Source organism: Pseudochaenichthys georgianus, chromosome 2, assembly GCF_902827115.2.
Source record: "Pseudochaenichthys georgianus chromosome 2, fPseGeo1.2, whole genome shotgun sequence".
NCBI classification, from domain to species: domain Eukaryota; kingdom Metazoa; phylum Chordata; class Actinopteri; order Perciformes; family Channichthyidae; genus Pseudochaenichthys; species Pseudochaenichthys georgianus.
The window spans coordinates 2,422,329-2,443,652 of NC_047504.1; the positions used below are offsets into that span (position 1 = coordinate 2,422,329).

The 21,324-nt window shown below is 41.0% G+C and overlaps 1 long non-coding RNA gene across 5 annotated transcripts; it reads left to right on the forward strand.

Moving 5' to 3' along the window:
* The first annotated feature begins 5,006 nt into the window (after positions 1-5,006).
* On the forward strand, positions 5,007-7,821 carry LOC117458588 (uncharacterized). Of its 5 annotated transcripts, none has more exons than XR_011644452.1 (6): positions 5,007-5,167; positions 5,312-5,464; positions 5,754-5,890; positions 6,405-6,508; positions 6,670-6,783; positions 6,947-7,821. It is a non-coding gene; the product is annotated as an uncharacterized lncRNA (long non-coding RNA). The 5 variants fall into 5 exon arrangements; XR_011644454.1 differs by having other exon boundaries at positions 5,007-5,125; XR_011644453.1 differs by having other exon boundaries at positions 5,007-5,120.
* The last annotated feature ends 13,503 nt before the right edge of the window (positions 7,822-21,324 follow it).

Sequence of the window (21,324 nt, forward strand, 5' to 3'; positions counted from 1 at the left end):
TTTGATGCGAGAAATATGAGTTGTTATTTCAGATTATGTGTGCAGTGGATGTACATGATCTTTAGTTTGCTAGTTATTACGAAGATTACTTCAGGAAATTGCGTCCAACGTTTTCATTGTTACCAAGGTGGTAGCTAGGGACGCTGCTATCGATATTATTTCTGTTATGTTGTGTAACTGTTTAATGGGTCTTTATTGCTACCCCCTTCCCCGTCAATGTATAGTGTTGGTCCACAGCGCAAACATATTAGTTAACAAAATCCGCATCTAAAGATACGTTATTTCCCCCTGTGCAATTCCAGTCTCACATCTCACAGCACATCGTCATTAACAAATACCGGAAACAGACCGAAAACATTTAAAGAAAAGAAAATAATACCTTATTCCGAGTGTGCTTGCTTTTCTCTTTGAAAGTCATCACATAAAGGCATTGTAATACACGGTTCGGCTGCATTAAATATTACATATCTGCCGTAATTCTGTATTTATAGCCCTGATGAGAAGACAAACATGAGGAACTGAAAACGTGACGTGGATCATAAATATATCAGCCATTGAACAACATCTTACATTTCTTTTCACACAATACGTCTCCTTGCCGTATCAACACTAATTCGGCTCACTTTTATATTTGATCCAATTGGTAGATAGGCTGTATTTACACCATAAAGGTGCACAGATGATATAAAGAGACACCTGGTGGTTAAAGCATGTTATTGAATTTCATTATTTTTATTATTAGATATTAATAGGATCCCTATAAAGTATATTCATTACTCGTTATTCTCTACTAATAGTTAATTAAAGACTGTATATAATGACTATTTTGCACATCCCGTTCAAGATTTCAAGATGTTCTAAGGTTTATTGACATATCTTATAGGCCTACACAACTATGGTGTAGTTCTGCACTGAATGAAAAACTTGGGTCGCAGGTTCCTCAACAGTGCATTACAAGACATCTATCAATATGTGTGCATACCTCCAGCAATGTTAACTATGTTGAAGCACTTATTTTAACTGATATTATACATAATGTATTATACTCTTATGATGTATGCAGATATTTCATCTCCGGCCTTGTCAGGTATTGAACAATCAATAAATAAAGAACACAGAATTGTTAAATATAAAACACAGAATTTGTGTGATTATACTAAATGATTTTCAAATAAACACCACTGCATATTTAACTGTTACACATGCTGATGTAACGCAAATGTTCCAACTTGGGATCAATAAAGTATATCTTATCTTAAGCTGATCGATGGCTACTGCCATATTTGCAAAATGTACCTCTGAACCTTGACAAGTGCATGTTTCAGGCTTATCAATTAATGTAATGTAATGTAATGTTATCAATTAACAACAGGAGGGGTCACAAACATAAGTCCAGCTGTTAAATAAAGCTCTTCTGACCTTAGCTGGCGTGTGGGTATATATATTAATACTGCCCATTATGGGCACCAGCAATTTCCACCCATTTATTAATTATATGTTTTAAATGTGAGTGTTTCCTGTCCCCTAAACCTCCAGGGATGTACACAGTTTAATACTGGCAACTTCTTATTATGGGAAATACGAAAACGTCTTTTAAAACTACAACTCCCAGTAGAGACGTGCCATAGAGAACATGTTGCGAAACAGAATAGCCAGCATGTGTAGTTCTGGGGACGGGGTGGGGGAGGGGGGGACGCGGTGGACCCGTTCAAATCCAGTTTTGAACAGTCTGCCGTGGTTCCATCCCATTTCAAGTGCTGTTCGAGGCTCGGTAACCCTCGGAGCACACTCTCCAATCACAGAGCTTGAGGACTATCACGGGGTTTGTCAAACAGAGCACATGGTGTAGTCCAAACGATAGCTGGGAATTCTGGGTAGTGTAGTGTCTTCATTGCCTTTAAGGGCAGTTGACACAAACGAATGCCGTGCTTCCATGAGCGTCCATAGAAGCACATGGACATCCCGGAAAGCTGAAAATGGACGCTAAGGGCCCCCCCCCTTGCGTTGAAAATGGACGCTAAGGCCCCCCCCCTCGCGTTGAAAATGGACGCTAAGGCCCCCCCCCTTGCGTTGGAAAAAGCCGGCAGGGGACTTGACATAACGTCAACATAGGCCGACCTGGGAGTGAGGATGTGTTGGAGAAAGAGGTTCTCAGTCATGCTTTGGAGGAGCCGCATGTACGGGGCATTCGGGTGTCATGAGCAACTTTGTGTAAATATGGTTTGGGCGGGGTGGTGTCATGTTCTTGTGTTTAACTTGAACATTTACATTTTTTATATAGATGTAGTAGTACATTTTCATTTTTTATGACATAGATATTCATTTTTACTGATATATAACTTCTGTCTATGTATAATGTATTATTGTTTCTTCATTTTTCAACTTATTAAAATAGCTGAGTATAGGCCTACACAATATGCTTCTCTATCATATATAGACCATTAGTGTTTTTTTATGTGTGTGTGTGTATATATTATATCGTGTGTCTTTTGCAAAATACCTATCATACATAACATAGGCTATCAAATACCAGAATATTCTATTGCTGTTAAGCCTACTATGAATATTAAAATACGCCGAATCATGTGTCCGGTATCATGCCTACATATATGACGTTTGCAGAAACCCCCCCCCCGTGAAAATCAGTTTTGTATTCAGCGAGTTATGATTGATAAAATGCGCTGACACTTCATTGCGCCTGTCGGACAGATTACACTGAGTGGAGCGGGTGACCGGTCCAAGATGGCGGCCCCACGGCTCGTCAGCGCCAATAGGCAGCAGCGGTCGATGCGGCGTCTACTCTTTATATGTCTATGATGACAACCATGCTCCGGGGTCTTCTTCGCTGCTTTTGGTGTATTTTGTGGCGGCAGCAGCGCCACTTACAGGCCTGGCATATGTACGACATACGTACTACTTTTTGCATTTGCATTTTTCTGTATGAGGCCCCTCGTGGGGCCGGGGTCTAAGCCAAACTATATCCGGTCACAGAGATCTGCTATTTTAAAGTAAGGTCAACACATATCTACCCTAAATATAGTCTATATTAAGAACGAGAAAAGTCTTAACATATATATTGTTTTTTGTAAACATATGACAAATGTGTGAGGGGGATGACGTCAGAGCATCGTCCTATGTGCCGGGCTTGGCCCCGGACAGCCCCAGCCCAATTTAACCCCTGGGTATTTGTGAGGGAGCTCCTATATGGCATTACCCCACTGAAGCTCATGAAGTTTAATATTTAATATTTCAAAGTTTTGTCAATTGTTTTGTTTATTGGTCAAATACTGGTTTCTAATGGTTTCTGAGGAGTTCTACTGGAATGAAAGAACACAGAAGCAACAAAGCAGCATGCTGCATTAACCCTGACCTTCACAGAGAGGTTGAAGTTCATGTGGAGAGGAGGCTTCAGTATTCTGTCTGCACTCTGTTTAGTTGTGCTATCTTACAATCAATATTAAATGTGAGATAAAGTGTGTCGCCAATGTAACCGGTTGGAACTCGAAGTTGCGATGAAGTCTTAAAATGTATGGAAAGGGTCTTAAAAAAGGTCTTAAAAGGTATTAAATTTGACTTCAGGATTCCTGCATATACCCTGATATATATATATATATCTATCAATACATATATTTCTCATCTCATCCGACCAATTTTTGGAACAAGATGTCCCATCTCCTTGGACGTCCAATGAGGTAAATTTAAACTTTTATTTGATCGTCTTTCGCGCCTTTTTGGTTAAGACAAAATTGACATTTTTTTCAAGCGTTTTAAGTGGAAGTGTGAAGTGAATATGTGGAATCTCAGCTTTCATATGATAACTAGTTTGTGCAGGTTGCATGAAGCATACAATATTTATACGGCGAGTGTGTTAGCACCATGGTTAGCACCATGCTAACCCGCATCAGAGGTCCACTCATCAGACAAGCTCCCTAGCTTCGTTTGATGATTGATCAGTAATGGCGCGTTTCCACTGCAGCGCGGAGCTCGCTTTAAGCGTGCCGAGCTGTGCGGAGCCCGTTTTTGGTTGCGTTTCCACTTGGCCTAGTACCGGCCAGAGCCCTAGAGATATTAAGAGTTACGACACTCCCATAGACCTCCGTTGTAAAAAATGGCGGCGCCTACTTCCGGGGTATGGACATCGAAATAGTTCAACATATTGTCATTTGGGCGTTGGACCTCATTCACTTACATTACGGCGCGTCGATTCGTTCCAGAGGTAAGTTGCTGAAATATCGAACTCTTTTGAATTGTCAACTGTCTATATTGTATCAGAGGCCCTTTATGATGCTTATACTGGTCTTCATTTGTATATGCACAGCGTAATTATCTATATTTTATCTTGGTTATTACAACCCATTTTGCTAGCATTGCCTGCTAGTTAGCTAGCGCGACTTCGTCAGCTTTGAAGGTAAGATTTCAGTAATGAATCGCTAGCAGCTTATATATCAATGATGCTGGGTAACTAACAAGCAGGATTTAGATTGATTATGTGTTTTTATTGTTATTTTGGTTTTTATCTGCTGAACCTGACCGTGTCAGCCATCCTTAGTCGGCTTTTTCTGTATGATATGACTTAACTGCTAGCACTAGTAGAAATGAGGTGGCGTTTGTGATAAATATTTCATTGCATTTTGGGATATACTAACATTTCATTATGTGACATGTTGACTGTACTTAGTTTTTTTTGGTACTGTTCCGTGTTAACTTATCTGTACTGTACGACTAGCCTAGCGCTACTTTTTAATGCTTGATGGCATGCTAGGATAGATTCCTTTGTATTGTAATATACACACTAATTTAATGATTGTTCTTCAAAGGTATTATTCAGTCTTAAAAATATAATAGCCTACTGAATAGGCTACTCTACAGCAGTGAATGAAGGATGAGCCTAAAACATGGTCATGCATCCAAAATGTTTATTTTTAAACAAAATAAACACTTTAAAATAATAATTAGCACTTTTTTTTATTCAGCCTCATATGTCAGCCTCATATGGCTGTTGCTGCTGCTGAAGGAGGGGGCTGCTGCTGGAGGAGGGTACTGCTGCTGAAGGAAGAGGAGGCTGGAGGCTGCTGATGGAGGACCGGGAATGGAGATGCCAAGTACATCGATGGCAACGAGTAAGGTGTTTGGCAGTGGCCTAGATGTTATGACCTTCGGTGCAGAGGTCTGTTAGGTCTTCTTTGCCTTCTTACTCTGACTCTTGCTGCCAAGATACCCTTTATGTTTATCCTTCCTCTCAGCCCTGATGCACTTTGATGCAATCCTTAACCTCAGCCTGATGTATGTTGAGAGGATTTTTTTTCTTCAGGTCATGGCATGAGGGCAGGTTGCTGTCCAGCAACATGGCTTCTTGTTCCAGCTGTGACACTGCATTTGAGGACTCCATGAGGGAATCGCTCATCCTCACACGGAACAGCTGCTCCACGTTCTGAACAAGGGTGAAAACCTCATCTGATGGACGGTAAAGTGCACCCCTTTTAAATTATTTTAATACCAGCAGACCAGCTCTCTCATTTATATCCTGTAGTGCCACAACAGAACCTTAGTTGTATTGCTTTTTTAACGGTGTCTTTCCCCCACCGTATCCCACCTTTTTTTGATTGCCCAAGTGCTCTAATTTGGTCTGTGTTGAAGATTTTTTGAAACTTTAGATGAATCAAATTGTGTTTTTTTTTTAATGCCGAATGAATCCTCTTCTGGTTTACCAGAGCCCTCTCGGCTCTCTTTCTTAGTAATCTCTCCCTTCTCAGTTGCCTCATTAGATCCTCCACGTGAGCCCGGTCACAACTGGCCCTTGGCAGTCTGGTCCCTGGAGCACCTGACCCTGGCAAACTGGCCTCTTCATAGCTGACCCCTGACTGACTGGCTCCTGGCACACTGATCTCTGGTAAGGTGGCCTCTTGATTGTCGGCCCCTGACATACTGGCCCCTGGCAGTCTGCTGACACCTGTCTCACTCTCTCTGTCTGTGATGTCCCTTTCATTCCCTTGGAACTCCACCTCAATATCTCCCTGAATCTCTGTAACAATAACAAGGCAATTGCTGTTATATGTGTATGCTGCCTTTACATGTGCACCTATTGTCATTTAAGGGTACACTACACTCCTATAGTGACATTCATCTAAGTTCGCCTATTGGCAATGTTACAGTATGAAGAGATCTGTAGATTATGTACATGTGGTATATGAGTCTTCAGAGAATCCCTGAACCCTGGTATTTTTGAAGCTGTATAATCTGAAAGTTGCATTAGGAGTGTAGTCTATCCTTGAATTATATAACATGGGAAACATTGTTAGCTTCATATATCATACCAATGTTTGATGTGCAGTAATAGGTGTGGTCATTATTCCTGACAGCTGGAGGCATACTCCTTGACGTGAATTTTCTCCTTTTCGGTTTAGGCCGATGTATAAATACTGTTGGAACAGCATCTGGCCTCAACCTCAAATTTCCTCCTGATTTGTTGCCAATATATTGGTCGTCTTCAAAGTGTACCTGTGGGTAGGTAGGTTTGATCAGTTTCCCCTGCACACTTCAAATGTCATTGAAGAGTCATAATTCTCTACACTTGGAAATATGATGCCCTTTAAAATGTTAATAAGTCATGTCACCTCTGTGAACATTACTTACATGACAGAGTTTTCTGCTGTTGTTGTCCTCTTTCAGACACAGGTTTTGTCTGTTGACCATTGCCATCCATCTCTTCCTTCGCTCTACGTCCTTAGGGAAGCCATACATCCGGAACCCCTTCTCGGATCGATTAGAGCACCCAAATGCTATGTATGACAACTGATCTATTAAAATGCAATATAAACGAAAGTGCCATAATATTTATTGTGCAAACATTTTAACATGAATATTGCTATGTCCTCTGTTCAGTCTGCTCCCAACTGTATTCTCTCCCATTATTCACCACTGTTGCTATTCTTGCTCTGCTTTTTAGGGCCCAGGAAACAGATGAAGAGGATGTCCCTTTCACAAAGGAACCTTCTTGTTTTTTTCAAAATGATTAGGCCCCTGGATGCCCTAGACTAGAGTTCTGTATTGCTTTTTTGTAAATAGTTGCTTTTTTGTAAATAGTTGCTTTTTTGTAAATAGTTGTTTGTAAATATTTGTAAAATGCCCCCACCCACAATTATGCTTGTGCGAACAACAATTGTGGGTGGGTGCTTATTGTGCTGCAGACATTGAAGGACCTGAGTCTCCTGAGGAAAGACAGGTGAAAGGTGAGGAGAGGTCATCGCTTGGAAGGTTTTATATCCTGTGGTGTCTCAACAGAACTTAATATGAATTGCTTTATTGTCTCGTCGCTGGATCACCTCCCCCTGGCAAAGTGGCCTCGTCATTTTAATTTGTATTGTTGACAAACCTGTTTGTGTTGCTCTGTTGAACCATGGTTCAACAGGAGCTTCTGTAAATAGTTTTGTAAATAGTTTGAATATGTATCATAGTAATCATTTTCAGTCTCCCACTCTCAATTTAATTTATCGTTTCTTTGCCCCACCATATATTTTGTTGTCCAAGGGCACTAATTTGGTCTGTGTTGAAGATTGTTTTACACTTTAGATTAATCAAAATTGTGTTTTTTGGCTGAATTAATCATTTTCTGTTGAACCCTAACCCTCTTTGTTCTCATTCTCATTCATTTGACTTTGTTTTGTTCTAACACACATCACTTTTTCCATACACTGTTCTTAATAAGTAATAGGCTACCAAGCTTTCCGTTTTCACCCTGCCTCTCCAAATGCAAAACTGTCAATAAAAAGTATGCAATAATGCAATTACAGCTGAAAAAGTACTTGGGTGTGTGTGTTTTTTTAATATATATATTTACCATTCAATAACGCAATCGCTGCTGTCTGTCTGTCCCATATAAGAACATGACAGCGCAGCGCAACTATACTACGGACGTGACTGCCCTGACAGTGACAGCAACATAGCCTGCTTGTGCTACCACACTTTCCCCTCAAAATATCGTTAAATAACGAAACTTGTAAATATTGCCAATCCATACAAAGTGTAACCACATCATGTAAATATGAAAGCAATCTTTAAAAAATAACAGCGTTGGTTTAATCTATGACTATTTTGACCATGTTTGTGCTGTTTTTGCCATAGAGAAGCATTGCCACGGAAGTGCGTTTTGAACTATCCCGGCATACATAAACCACGTGACCGGCTGGCGGCGACATCAAAGTGTGTCGTAACTCTTATCTCTCTATGGCTCTGGTACCGGCTAGCGGGTCCTAATTCACAGTTTTTCTGGCCCCATAAAATCGTGGTTCTAGGGCCATGAACAACCAGGCTGAGTCGGGCTGAGTATGCTAAACTAGGGGCTACAACTACAACAAGAGGCACATATTTGACCGTGATTTAATTGTAATACACGTTTTAAAATGATGCCAAAGTAACAACATACTGATATCAGTTAGTAAGTTTAGCGATGTTACCAATAGTATAATATGCCCACGGCTGTGATTGACAACCTGGACAGCCAGTCAGAAGCTAGAATGCCAACCTAGAGAGCCAATCAGAACCTAAAACGGGCTGCAGGGCTGGCCAGACTATTGCATTAGGATAGTCATATGCTCATGATATTCCAAGTTAAATGATATAATATTAATATTATAATTTTAAATAATTAGATGAAATAATATTAATATTCAATAATATTAATATTCAATAATAAGGACACAGAGATGTGTGGCCAATTCACTATTGCATTCATTTTAGTGATTGATATTACTGTGCATGATATTGTATTCCTTGAAGTTGGTTATTTAATACTAGACAAGTGCTCTCATAATGACTATTAGAATAATTTGTTGGTTAGACCACATGGCATTGATTGAATGTCTGAGCTGCATGTGCATTGGCACTTCTTTTTGTTTACAGCCAGGCACAGGCAACACTTTTTGACTATACCCATTTGCTATACTATTGTACTGACTCCAACATATCCACTTTGACACACTTCACGGACATTTTTAAGAAACCTTAACTAAAGGAAGGTTTCATTTTGCACCTTACTCCTGTTGTCCATCTCTTTTATGTTATGGCTTGACTCTGGGGAATCTAGCCATAACAGTATACATAGTATATGAGCATAGTAGATGTATAATGTATCTGTAGGCTACAAGGGTGGTCCGCATGTGTGGGCGGCTGGCCGGTGTGTGGGTACGTGTATATTTTTGTATTATATATATATATATATATTTGTTGAACGCTGAACAAACAATGAGGTATATGTTTTTATGTATGTTGTTTTTGGTATTATGTTATGCACTGACACAGTGTGTGTGTGTGTGTGTGTGTGTGTGTGTGTGTGTGTGTGTGTGTGTGTGTGTGTGTGTGTGTGTGTGTGTGTGTGTGTGTGTGTGTGTGTGTGTGTGTGTGTGTGTGTGTGTGTGTGTGTGTGTGTGTGTGTGTGTGTGTGTGTGTGTGTGTGTGTGTGTGTGTGTGTGTGTGTGTGTGTGTGTGTGTGTGTGTGTGTGGCAGCTGAGGATAAAGTCCCTCACGGCCTACCCAGCTCTTCTGATTCGACACAAGCTACCTAAAGAGGCAGTGGTGGAGTTCCAGGTAAGTGCTTCTGACCAGAGGTGGGAAGTAACTAAGTACATTTATTGAAGTACCGTTAGGACTGTCACGATAATTCATTTTATTGGACGATAAATGTTCCTGAAAATTATTGTGATAATATTGTCATATACATATAACTAGGGTTGGGTATCGTTTGAATTTCCACGATTCCGATTCTACTTTTCAATTCCGGTTCTTAACGGTTCTCAATTCCGATTCTTTGAGGGGCAGGGTAAAAAAATTATACATGCTTCTTCCACCAAAAAAATTACATTTATTCGAGAAACTTTTACACAGGTTAGTTTACAGTAATATTCACATTAATCAGTCTGTTTATATTCACTGCTATGTAACTGTAACCTGAGAACCACTGAAGTGCAGTGCAACAGTCCAACTTTTAAAGAACAGTTCTTGTTGAGAAAAACAAGCATATCTGCCTTCTCAGGCATACCTGGAAGAAATGTTTGAACATTTTAAAGTAAAATGCTTCAATCTGGTGCACTTTAAACAGAATGACTAGAGACTAGATCTAGGGGGTACAACTCTAAACACCCATATGAAAAAGATTGGTTTACATTTTAATAATTAAATAAGTTAAATGTGAACATAACCAATAACCTACCATAGCCAATAACAAATACATGCAACTAGGGGTGGGCGATATTGAAAAATATGTTATCACGATATTTTCAGGCAGTATCACGATAGACGATATATATCACGATATTTTTTCATGTCGGTTATTATGGTTATTTTTCAAGTTACTTAACAGTACAAGCACCTACAAGGTAACAGAAACTAAAACAAAAAGGAGTAACAGACCAAAATAGCATTTCAAGCTGGTTTTATTTCAGAAATGAAACCCTGAATGAACAAGTGAGCAGTGAACATCAATAAACATGAAAAGGAGGGTAAAACATAACTAAGTAAAACATAAAACATCAATGAGGAAAAGTCAGTGCCAAACAATTAAAATATAAACTTTAGAGTAGACTTGAAGTGTAATAAAAGACTTTAGCATAACTGAAGGGAAAAACATAAAACACCACAGCGTCAGTTATGTCTTTCCACCGTTTGCTAGTCTTTTCATAAGGAGCCCCTTTATGAAATGCCTGCCCTATGGTCGCTCGCTGCAAAGAAAGGGGGCGGGGACTTTGGGAGCGTGTCAAACAACTCGGACTGAACGAAAGCAGAGGTGCGCTGACATTGTGAAATCGATCGGGCTTGATATATGGTGAAATTAAAATCAGTGGGTGAGGCTGGGGGAGCTGGAGGGGAAGAGGCTCTCCGTCCGCTGTCATAAGCCGCGTTCACACTGCGGTACTTTTCCCACAAAGGTTCATGCGAACTTAGTTCATGGTCGCGTTCACACCAAAAAGAGCCGGTACTAAAAGTAGTTCATGCGAACCTTTTTACCCCCTCGAAAGTCCCTGCTAGAGAGCAGGGACTTTCGAGCGGCTCTTTTGTGAGAAAAGAGCTATATTCCTGATTGGCTGGGCGAATTGCAAACCACGCCCCGTAAAACTCCCAAAAAGTTTTGTGAAGCCGCCATTTTATTATCCTCGCATTAGCATTATTAGCATTAGCCCAGCGCAGAAACGCAGAGAGACTAACTTATGGCAACACAAAATAAAACATGGGAGCGGTGGTTATGAGGAGGTGTCGGCGTTCTGGCGATTTACTCGGAAGGCTTCAGTAGAAGCTGCTGGGACTCCCAGCAGACTCCCAGCAGCTTCTACTGAAGCCTTCCCCAACTCCGGGGACTTCCGGCCGGGGACTTTGGGCGGCAGTATACGCCGTGAAGTGGTTTGCGGCCTGCCAGTAAACCCAAAGCAGAAGAAGAAGAAGTGACGTCAGCGGCTTCATTTGCCTAATCCACCCCCAGGGACTTTTTCCGGTGTGAACGCGATCTGTACTTAGTTCATGAGAACTAAAGAGTTCGCATGAACTAAGTTCGCATGAACCTTTGTGGGAAAAGTACCGCAGTGTGAACGCGGCTATAGCCCCCTGCGCCGCGCACGGAGAGCCTCTTCCCCTCCCGCTATTTTTTTTTTCCGAATTTTTTTAAAAAATTTTTTTTTGTTTTGTTATCACGATAGGACGATATCTCTGAAAAACCATATTGTGGAGACCTAATATCGTCACGACGATATATATCGTCATATCGCCCACCCCTAGCTGCGATTCACGGCGGCGTCCCCCTTGCACCCCGAGGGCTCCGGCTTGGGACCTGCCCTTGCTGCCGGATGCCCTATCATCTCCTCCCTTCGAGCCCCTGGCCCAGGTGGGGCTTAGGTGGCTGCCCACGAAGGCAGCATTTCTGCTTGCCATAGCCTCAGGGAAGCGAGTCGGGGAGTTGCATGTCCTCTCCATAAACAATACATGCCCGAGGTGAGACTCTCAGGCGTTGCCCTTTGGGCAAATGTGGCATTCCCGCCCGGGGTCCTTCCACAAACCCACTTCAATCAGCCTACCCAGCTGGCACGCTTTGACATTCAGGAGTACGGCACATCGAAGTTGCTGTGCCCTGGGGGTGCCCAAAGGGCGTATATCAAGGCTACTGCCTGTATACGGCAGGAGGAGCAACTCTTGAGTTTGCCATGGCGGCACTAAAGGAGGTTAGGCCCTCTAACCAGTGGCTGCCCCACTGGGTTGTCGATACCATCTCACAGGCTTACGGGGCCAGTGGCCGCCCCCTGCCATCAGGCTGAGATGCCACTCTACAAGGAGCATCTCAACATATTGGGCTGCCCTGAGAGGGGTGCCCCTGGAGACCATCTGCGCCGCAGCGTCGTGGGCGTCTTCTGGCACATTCTCCAGTTGTCATCAGGTCAATGTCGCCACTCCCCATTCTTTGGGCGTGGTCCTTTTGCCGAGCTCCGCTGCTTCCAGTGGTGAGCAAGGGCTTGGATTCTTCATGACATTGTTGGTATAAGTCATCCAGTGCTAAAGCACCACCTCTGGCGGTCAGTAGGGACGAAATAGAACGATAGTTACGGCTGTAACTACGGTCTATGAGTCCTGGATGACCGCCAGAGTTCCGTGTCACTCAGAATTCTTGTGTGCTCGCGAGAAGATTCGGGGAACAGATCCTCTGACAATACCGGCTGATATAGCCGGTGTCACGTGGGTCACAGGTGACTTTGTTGTTATTGGTACTCGAGCTGCGCATGCGCGCGATGGACATATCCAGTGCTAAAGCACTGGATCCGGGACTCATAGAACCGTAGTTACAGCCGTAACTATCGTTTCTCTCTGCCTCTGTTTGCAATTCAACACATTGAAATTCAAAGGTCAAGATTCATTAATTACCCGAAGACTCATTAACCATGCTTTTATTGATCAAAAATAAATCTGGAATTCTTATCATACTACAACCATTTTGATCCGACTGACCTAAAGACTGCACTTCGAGAAATTAGTTTTTTTTAATTCAAATTATCAGACAGCAATAACTTCAAGAAACTCTCCAGCCTACTGCTGCCTAATAAACACTCTATGGGGTTTTTTAAGGTGAGCTTGACATCCTATTCAGTCTGTAGTCTTAAATGTTGTCTAAAGATGCAATTTTGTCAAGCTTCACAGTTCATCAGATATACCAAATGAGGAGAAAGTCACAGGCTCAATAAATATGTTGTGATAAATAACAAAATAATGTTATCCTGGTAAGAATAATTAGATTATTCGCTTTCTTACCGAACTGCATGAACACTTATATATATGTCTGTCAATGCATGTATAAATAAACGCATGAATAGAGTACAGTGAACCCATTCACAAAATACTATATCACTGGACGTTATGCTGTAGTTTGTGATGCTACAGTGACTTCCTGTTTACATACATTATGGCAGCACATCCTAACCCAATATTAAAGTTTTTTCCTGCTAAAATATTTCCTACATTTAGATGGTGCAACCTGGATTATTAATCACTGCAAACTAGCCAGTAAGAATATAGAGATTACATCAAACTGATTTTTTTATGTAGCTGCTGCAAACAAATTCAGATCATAAAACGTTACTCTAAAAAACTTGACTGAACTGAGAACAATGAAGATTCCTCCCATTTCTTTCTTAACGACTTATTGTTTTTCTGAAAAAAAATCAGAACTGAATTTGAGCTCTTCTCGCTCTTCTCAGTCCGTTGGAAGAAATTGTGATAGTCATTAATTAATTTGCAGCAAATTGGTAAATAGAAGTCTTCCCCAACCAATGGGAATGTCAGAAGTACTGATTTGGCTCTTCTTGATACAATATCATCTCTATGTCAGGACACACCCTCCCACACGCACACACATACACACGCGCACACACACAAACACACAGTCCCTAATGCTTTATTTATTTATATTTTCATTGCTTATGGATGCGGAAAGAGGGGTGCAGAGGGAGCGAGAGAGGTGGCGGGGAACCATGTTTTTGAACAGGTTGGCGATGATCACAGAGTCTGGGGGGCCAGAGTTAATGACTTATTCATGGACCCTTCTGGCCCCTCACGGCCCCTGGGAATACAACAAACAGATGCAATAGGGAAAGAGAGACTGATTCGGGAGGAGGGAAGAAGTGGGGAAGAGTAATGTTGGGCTGAGGTGAGAGACAATGCGTTGGGACAGTGGTGGAGGGAGGCAGAGAGGGAGGGATGAGCTTTGCATAAAAAGACAAACGCATAAGCTGGAAGACAGAGGTGAAACGGGTGTAGAAGGGAACAGACAGAGCGCTCACAACGGTGACCAAGTCCTTACCTCGGTGTCTGTCCTGGGACACAGGGCAGGCAGCCATGGTGAAGGAGGACTAACTGATCTGTGACAGACTGTGGGCTGGTTCACCCTGCTCATTTCCATCTACTTCTGCATCCAAGAGAAAAAGGGTGGGGGGGGGGGGTTACAGCCTTTCATTAGCAAGTAAGACTGTTTCTGTTGATATAATATATTGAGATCATATACAGTCCATGGAGAACTATAAGCTCCCTTTGAAGGGTTGGTGATATGACCTTAAAATATAATCACAATTATTAATGTTAGTTGCTTTTCTTGACGAAATTACAAAATACAAAAAAAAAAAAATCTTAATTTCAAGAACATACACTGAAAAAACTGAACCGTTGACTTAAATTAAATGTATAATGTCAACAGATTTCACACAACTGTATTAGGTTAGTTGAAAGCAATAATATTACATTTAAATATCAAATAATAAAATTGAAATCAACTTAATATTATTGCTTTCAACTAACCGGATACAGTTATGGGAAATGTGTTCACATAATACACTTAATTTAAGCAATGTTACAGTTTTCTCAGTGTAGAATTTTAGCAAAATAAGAGTTATAGTTTTTTCTTGTTCAGCTCTTTAGTTTTTGAATAACTAAAGTAATTTAGCGTTAATTAAATTCACCTCAGAGTGGACCTTTAAACTGTTGCCAAATGCAACAAAGTTTCTCTTTAATCCCATTTAACCACCATAGTTTTTATTTATTGATTAATTTTTCTTATAACTTGTTTCTTTTTCAGTTTTCTGTACGCTTTATTTCTTATCCTCTCTTTCCATTGTTCCTTGTATCTCTCAGTATGAAGTTATTACATCAGAATATTGCTGTTATCACAATTGAATCATATTTAAAGAATACCATTAAGTTAAGATATAAAACGGCACACCGCTATTTCCCCCTTAATGGAAAGACAAGAGTATACGATGATCACCACTTGCGCAAAAAGAGCTCTGAATAATGACAGGACAATTAACAGTAAGAAAAGCTATCTAATGACTGAACTGAATTGCAGGTTATGGAGTGCAAAACTATATGCAGATGTTCTCCTTCAAAGTTGAAAACTGACAATGAATGTGTCTGATCAACACTGTCTTGCCATCGCCTCATTAAAACATGACCCTAAAATAGTTACAGCGTCTCGGTTACTCTTTCATGCAGGCCCCGCTAAGAGATTGAAGCATTTGAAATATTGATCAAAACTCCCTATTCCCTCGTCTCTGCCTAATAAAGGGACAACTTCAATATCAAAAACACTGATGAGATTTTAGTGGCACAGTTGATTGCTAAGCTCTCCACGGAATTCGAGACATTTGTGATGTTTGTGCACTTTTTGTTCAAACGCTTGTTTACAAGTCTCCTGATATCCACAATACCTCAGGTTGTTTATCCAAGCCATCAGAAATCTCTGTCTTAATCAGAGTTGTGTTCAAAGGTAAGATAAGGGCTTGGCAAATCCTTCTTAACCCACCAGTGACACACTTCACAGCAATTTACTGCGTGTCTTGTGTTGCTCATGAAAAATAAAGTCGCAGCCTTTTCTTGATAGAGTGGCAGACATCCACAAAGAATTGCGGGTCTTTGTTTTTCACTGAAACATCAGACCTCAACATTTTTTGAAGTGCATTGCAAAATGTAGAACGCCTGAGATCTTTTTTGAGCGGTAGAAAGATGAAATCAGATTAAATGTTATTGACTGGCTTTGGCTTGAAACTTGCCCCAGCATGTGCATAATTTAAGATGATGTTGCCCCAGTTTTGCAAAACTCTATTTTTGACCTCAAGTTAAATCCTATTTCAGTGCTTCCTCTTTTGGACAGGTTCTGAAACATCGCTGGAGTTTATTCTTTCCTTCCTCCTGCGTTGTTTTCTACCCAGTCTTTGATGTCGTCACATCTACTGATTTATTTTGCTCCTAAAAGATATGAGTATTTATGGGTATTCACATGGTGATAGATTTCCTGTAGTAGCTTTCTCTTTTTCAGTCAAAAACACCCATCTCTCAGCTAGCCCTATATTATAATATACAATTTTAAATGAAGCTTTGTTGAAGGTGTGGTGAAATCACTCTGCATCCACAGTCCTCCTCACCTACCCATCACTGCAGTAACTTAAATGCAAATCCTTAAAAGGGCAGAACTGGTGTTTGTGCTGTGCATTGCCATATAAATGCAGAAATCGACTTTTACAAGCATTAGACAGTTCAAGGTGTAATACATTCAAACAGAATCTGACATAAAAAACTCCAAGACAAGGCTTGAAAAGATTGTATTTTCCAGTTTTATGACTGCCAGTTAACCTGTTTGGCTCACAGTATGCTTTTCTGTGGTGTCAGTCACATACATGGCAAAAACTCATTTAGATAAATATACAGACACTGATACTGACCTTTGCTCTTATATGATCCCCAATATCTTCCAGGAGGAACCAGGAGGTTGTCGTGAGAGGCACGGCGCTCTCAGGAAGGAGTGTGGTGATGGAGCAGCTCGGTAAAGTAGGAAGGGGCCTGGTTATGGACGGCTTTGTGAGGTGGATTTTATAATGAATGCGTTGGGGTGTTGTGGCCAGGGGAGCGGTTGTAGGTGAGGAGACGAACAGCAGAGTTCTGAATGAACTGAAGTGTATTTAGGAGTCTTGATGGTACAAGACCAAATGATGTGCTACAAATGTTTCCTACTTGCACCATGCAGTGAAATACACAACATCATTTATAATAATGCTCAACTTGGATATCATTTATCTTCAGAGTCCCATAGTTCATTATCTTTACATTTACAAATAATACGTCTTTACTTATTTATCCTCCACAAACAAACTCATTCAGCAGCCTTCCACATGTTCACCAACATTTTATTCTCACAAATACACACACTCTATGTGCGTAAACACGTAAACACACACACACACACACACACACACACACACACACACACACACACACACACACACACACACACACACACACACACACACACACACACACACACACACACACACACACACACACCTCAGTAGCTGTTAACACCTGCTTATATACACATTAGTGTTGCATGGGTGCCTGTGCAATGACTGTAATCCATCATGGGCTTTGCCATCCCGATATCACAGCGCAGCAACAACGCCGGCCTGCAGATTTTGGGCATGCTGCCAGGGGAAGAGGAGGGAAAAAAGACAATCCACAACCCCCCACCCCACCCCCTCCTGCTGCTAAACAAATACTGCCGCCTCCCCGCTCTCTTACACACAATCAAACACACTCAGACAGATGCAGATCACATGCACACATGAGCTTGATTGTGGTTGCATGCATACCATCACACAAACACTTGTTTGCACATGTGCATGCATTCACACGTGAATACATCCCGGAGATATATGCAAGCTGACAATCAAAGATGTGTTTCACTGTTAGTTTGCCCTCTAACAATGGTGACTTTCTGCCATAACTTAGGCAAGATTTCTTGGAACTATTAAGAATATAGCCATCTTGTTTAAGACAACCTTAGACAAAAAGCTCTTCTGTCAGATTTAGGATTTACGCACTCATGGAGCAGATTGTAAATACTTTATTCCTTTCGTCTTATGTATTTACTTTCTGTTCTTGTTATATTCTACTGGGCATTAAAATATAACTACAATGGCAGAGATGTCCACCAATGCCAAATCTCGCTGTTCCGTACACCTCCTCTGATTCAAATAGTAATTTATGTTCTTCCTTGGCCACTGATACACACTTCCACCACAAGGCATAGAAAAGCATACCAGAAGTGTTTTCCTATCAGCTGACACACTTACAACGAAACCGAGAAACATAACCTTATTGTCGGAGGTAATTATGTATAGGCTGGTTTTAATATTTGTAATGAAATTGTAATACAAACTTGAACTAAAGGAGTTCATGTAAAGGAAGGGGAGGGGTAGAAATGTAGGAAGAGGGCAACTGGGCAATCAAGGGCAAAACTAGTAACGTTTAAAAGGTTAAAATAATTTATTATTCGACATAAACACTTTACAAAAAACTAAAATATTTAAAATACAATTAAAACAATTTCACAAGCTAAAAGGGCTTAAAAGTAATTTCCTTAAAATCCAGGCACTCGATGAGGGGGGGAACACTTCTAGGCTCACCGTCTGCTCTTCCAGCTTGGTTCCCACTCTAAAAACAAACAACAGTCACTTGTCTTTTAAGGACAACTCAGGTATTTTGTTGGAGAGTGCTAGTTACTCACGAAATAAGGGCAGAGCTCTAAACTGTGCCCTCTTCTGTCCTTGGCTTCACACTCAACTGGACTGCCGTTTGTCTCTGGATATTTTCTGTCTGCTCCGCTGCGTCTTCTCCTGTCTTCTTCCTTTGTGCTGTGTCCTGACGAGAATAGGTAAAGAAACAGAATCAAACAAACCCTGTTCTCCAACCGCCCCAAATATGCAAACAGCAGTACACTTCATGTGTCTACTGAAACCTACCGTCCTTTTTTGATAATAAAAAAAAGATTGGTGTTCTTCCAGTTTAGAACATTACATTACAAATACTTCAATACCGTAGACATGCCTACGGGAGCGATTTGTGGCAAAGTGTCTTGCTCAAGGACACATCGGCGTGTGACCCAGAGTCACATCCGCATAGGACTTTCTGTTTTCTTAATGACTTACCTGGTAGAGAATAGGTAAAGAAACAGAAGAAAACAAACCCTATTCTCCAATACTTATCACACAGTGTGAACGTCCGTGGGAGAAGAGATGGTCATTTGTGAGTCTTCTGTGTCTTCTTACACATTACATTACATGTCATTTAACTGACGCTTTCATCCAAAGCGACTTACAAACACTTCAATACCGTAGACATGCCTACGGGAGCGATTTGTGGTAAAGTGTCTTGCTCAAGGACACATCGGCGTGTGACCCAGAGTCACATCCGCATAGGACTTTCTGTTTTCTTAATGACTTACCTGGTAGAGCATAGGTAAAGAAACAGAATAAAACAAACCCTATTCTCTAGGGGTGTAACGGTTCACAAACATTTCGGTTCGGTACGTACCTCGGTTTTTAGGTCACGGTTCGGTTCGGTACGTTTTCGGTACAGCAGAAAAAATTATCACAAAACATAACATATTTTTTTAAAATTATTATTAAACTGTGAATAATGTATTCACTCAAATAAATACAAAATATAATAAAATAAACATTAAGGTGCAGCATTTCGATGAACTGAAATAATCTGTATTTGAACTTTACTGTACTAGTACTCACAAAACATAAACTATTAGTTTTGGGTTTTTAATTATTATTAAACTATGAATATTCACTCAAATAAATATAAAATATAATAACATAAACATTAAGGTGCAGCTTTTCGATTAACTGAAATAATCTGTATTTGAACTGTACTGTACTAGCACCTAAGCAGCCAGTTAGACATAATGACTTGCTTGTCATTGTATTTTCATGTTGTTTGAAAGAAAGATGAACTTGTCCACATTGCTTGCCGAAAGGGCAGATCTGCTGGCACTAGCAATGTCTCCTGCTGTGGAGAACACCCTCTCGCTAGGGACAGAGGTAGTAGCAGATACAGCCAGGTAGAGCTTTGCTAACATGGCAACATAAGGATATTTGCCGTTTGTAATAGCTTTGGCTCGGTCTGAAGTTTTTGCGAGTGGTGGAGGCTTACATGCTAGTGGGAGTTGGGTTTGCACTTCAGTCTTTTGGTACCGGTGATATTCACGTTCGGGTGATGCCTTTTCAAATGAGTGTGCAAGTTTGATGTATTGCCAGCCGCGTAACCAATTTTAGTTGAACAATGCCGACAAACAGCGTTGGTTCGGTCCACCTGTCTTTGTCCGTCATCCTTGTTCGTAACTGCGAAACCAAAATGTTCCCAAATCGGACACTTCAATGATGCTGGAGGATTTTCGAGCTCAACTTGATCTGCGTTCGCCATTTCGACAGTTCCTCAAATTACTGACAACATTTGAACGCATCCCTCTGACCAGCTCGTCCAATGAAATGACTTGCTCGCTCTATGACGCGTTGATCACAATGGGAGCAAATTACTCTGAATGCTGCGACGCAGCACCTGAGAATGCTTCCGAGAAGTTGTTCACGTTCTCATTTTTTTACGTTTAACGTTATATGCGTTCGGTACACTTCGGTACACACGTGTACCGAACCGAAGGGCCCGTACCGAATAATTTCGGTACGGGTACGTGTACCGTTACACCCCTACTATTTTCCAATACTTATCACACAGTGTGAACGTCCGTGGGAGAAGAGATGGTCATTCGTGAGTCTTCTGTGTCTTCTTACACATTACATTACATGTCATTTAACTGACGCTTTCATCCAAAGCGACTTACAAACACTGCAATACCGTAGACATGCCTAAGGGAGCGATTTGTGGTAAAGTGTCTTGCTCAAGGACACATCGGCATGCGACCCAGAGTCACATCCGCATAGGACTTTCTGTTTTCTTAATGACTTACCTGGTAGAGAATAGGTAAAGAAACAGAATAAAACAAACCCTATTCTCCAATACTTATCACACAGTGTGAACGTCCGTGGGAGAAGAGATGGTCATTCGTGAGTCTTCTGTGTCTTCTTACACATTACATTACATGTCATTTAACTGACGCTTTCATCCAAAGCGACTTACAAACACTTAAATACCGTAGACATGCCTACAGGAGCGATTCGTGGTAAAGTGTCTTGCTCAAGGACACATCGGCGTGTGACCCAGAGTCACGTCCGCATAGGACTTTCTGTTTTCTTAATGACTTACCTGGTAGAGCATAGGTAAAGAAACAGAATAAAACAAACCCTATTCTCTAGGGGTGTAACGCGGTACGTACCTCGGTTTTTAGGTCACGGTTCGGTTCGGTACGTTTTCGGTACAGCAGAAAAAATTATCACAAAACATAACATATTTTTTTAAAATTATTATTAAACTGTGAATAATGTATTCACTCAAATAAATACAAAATAT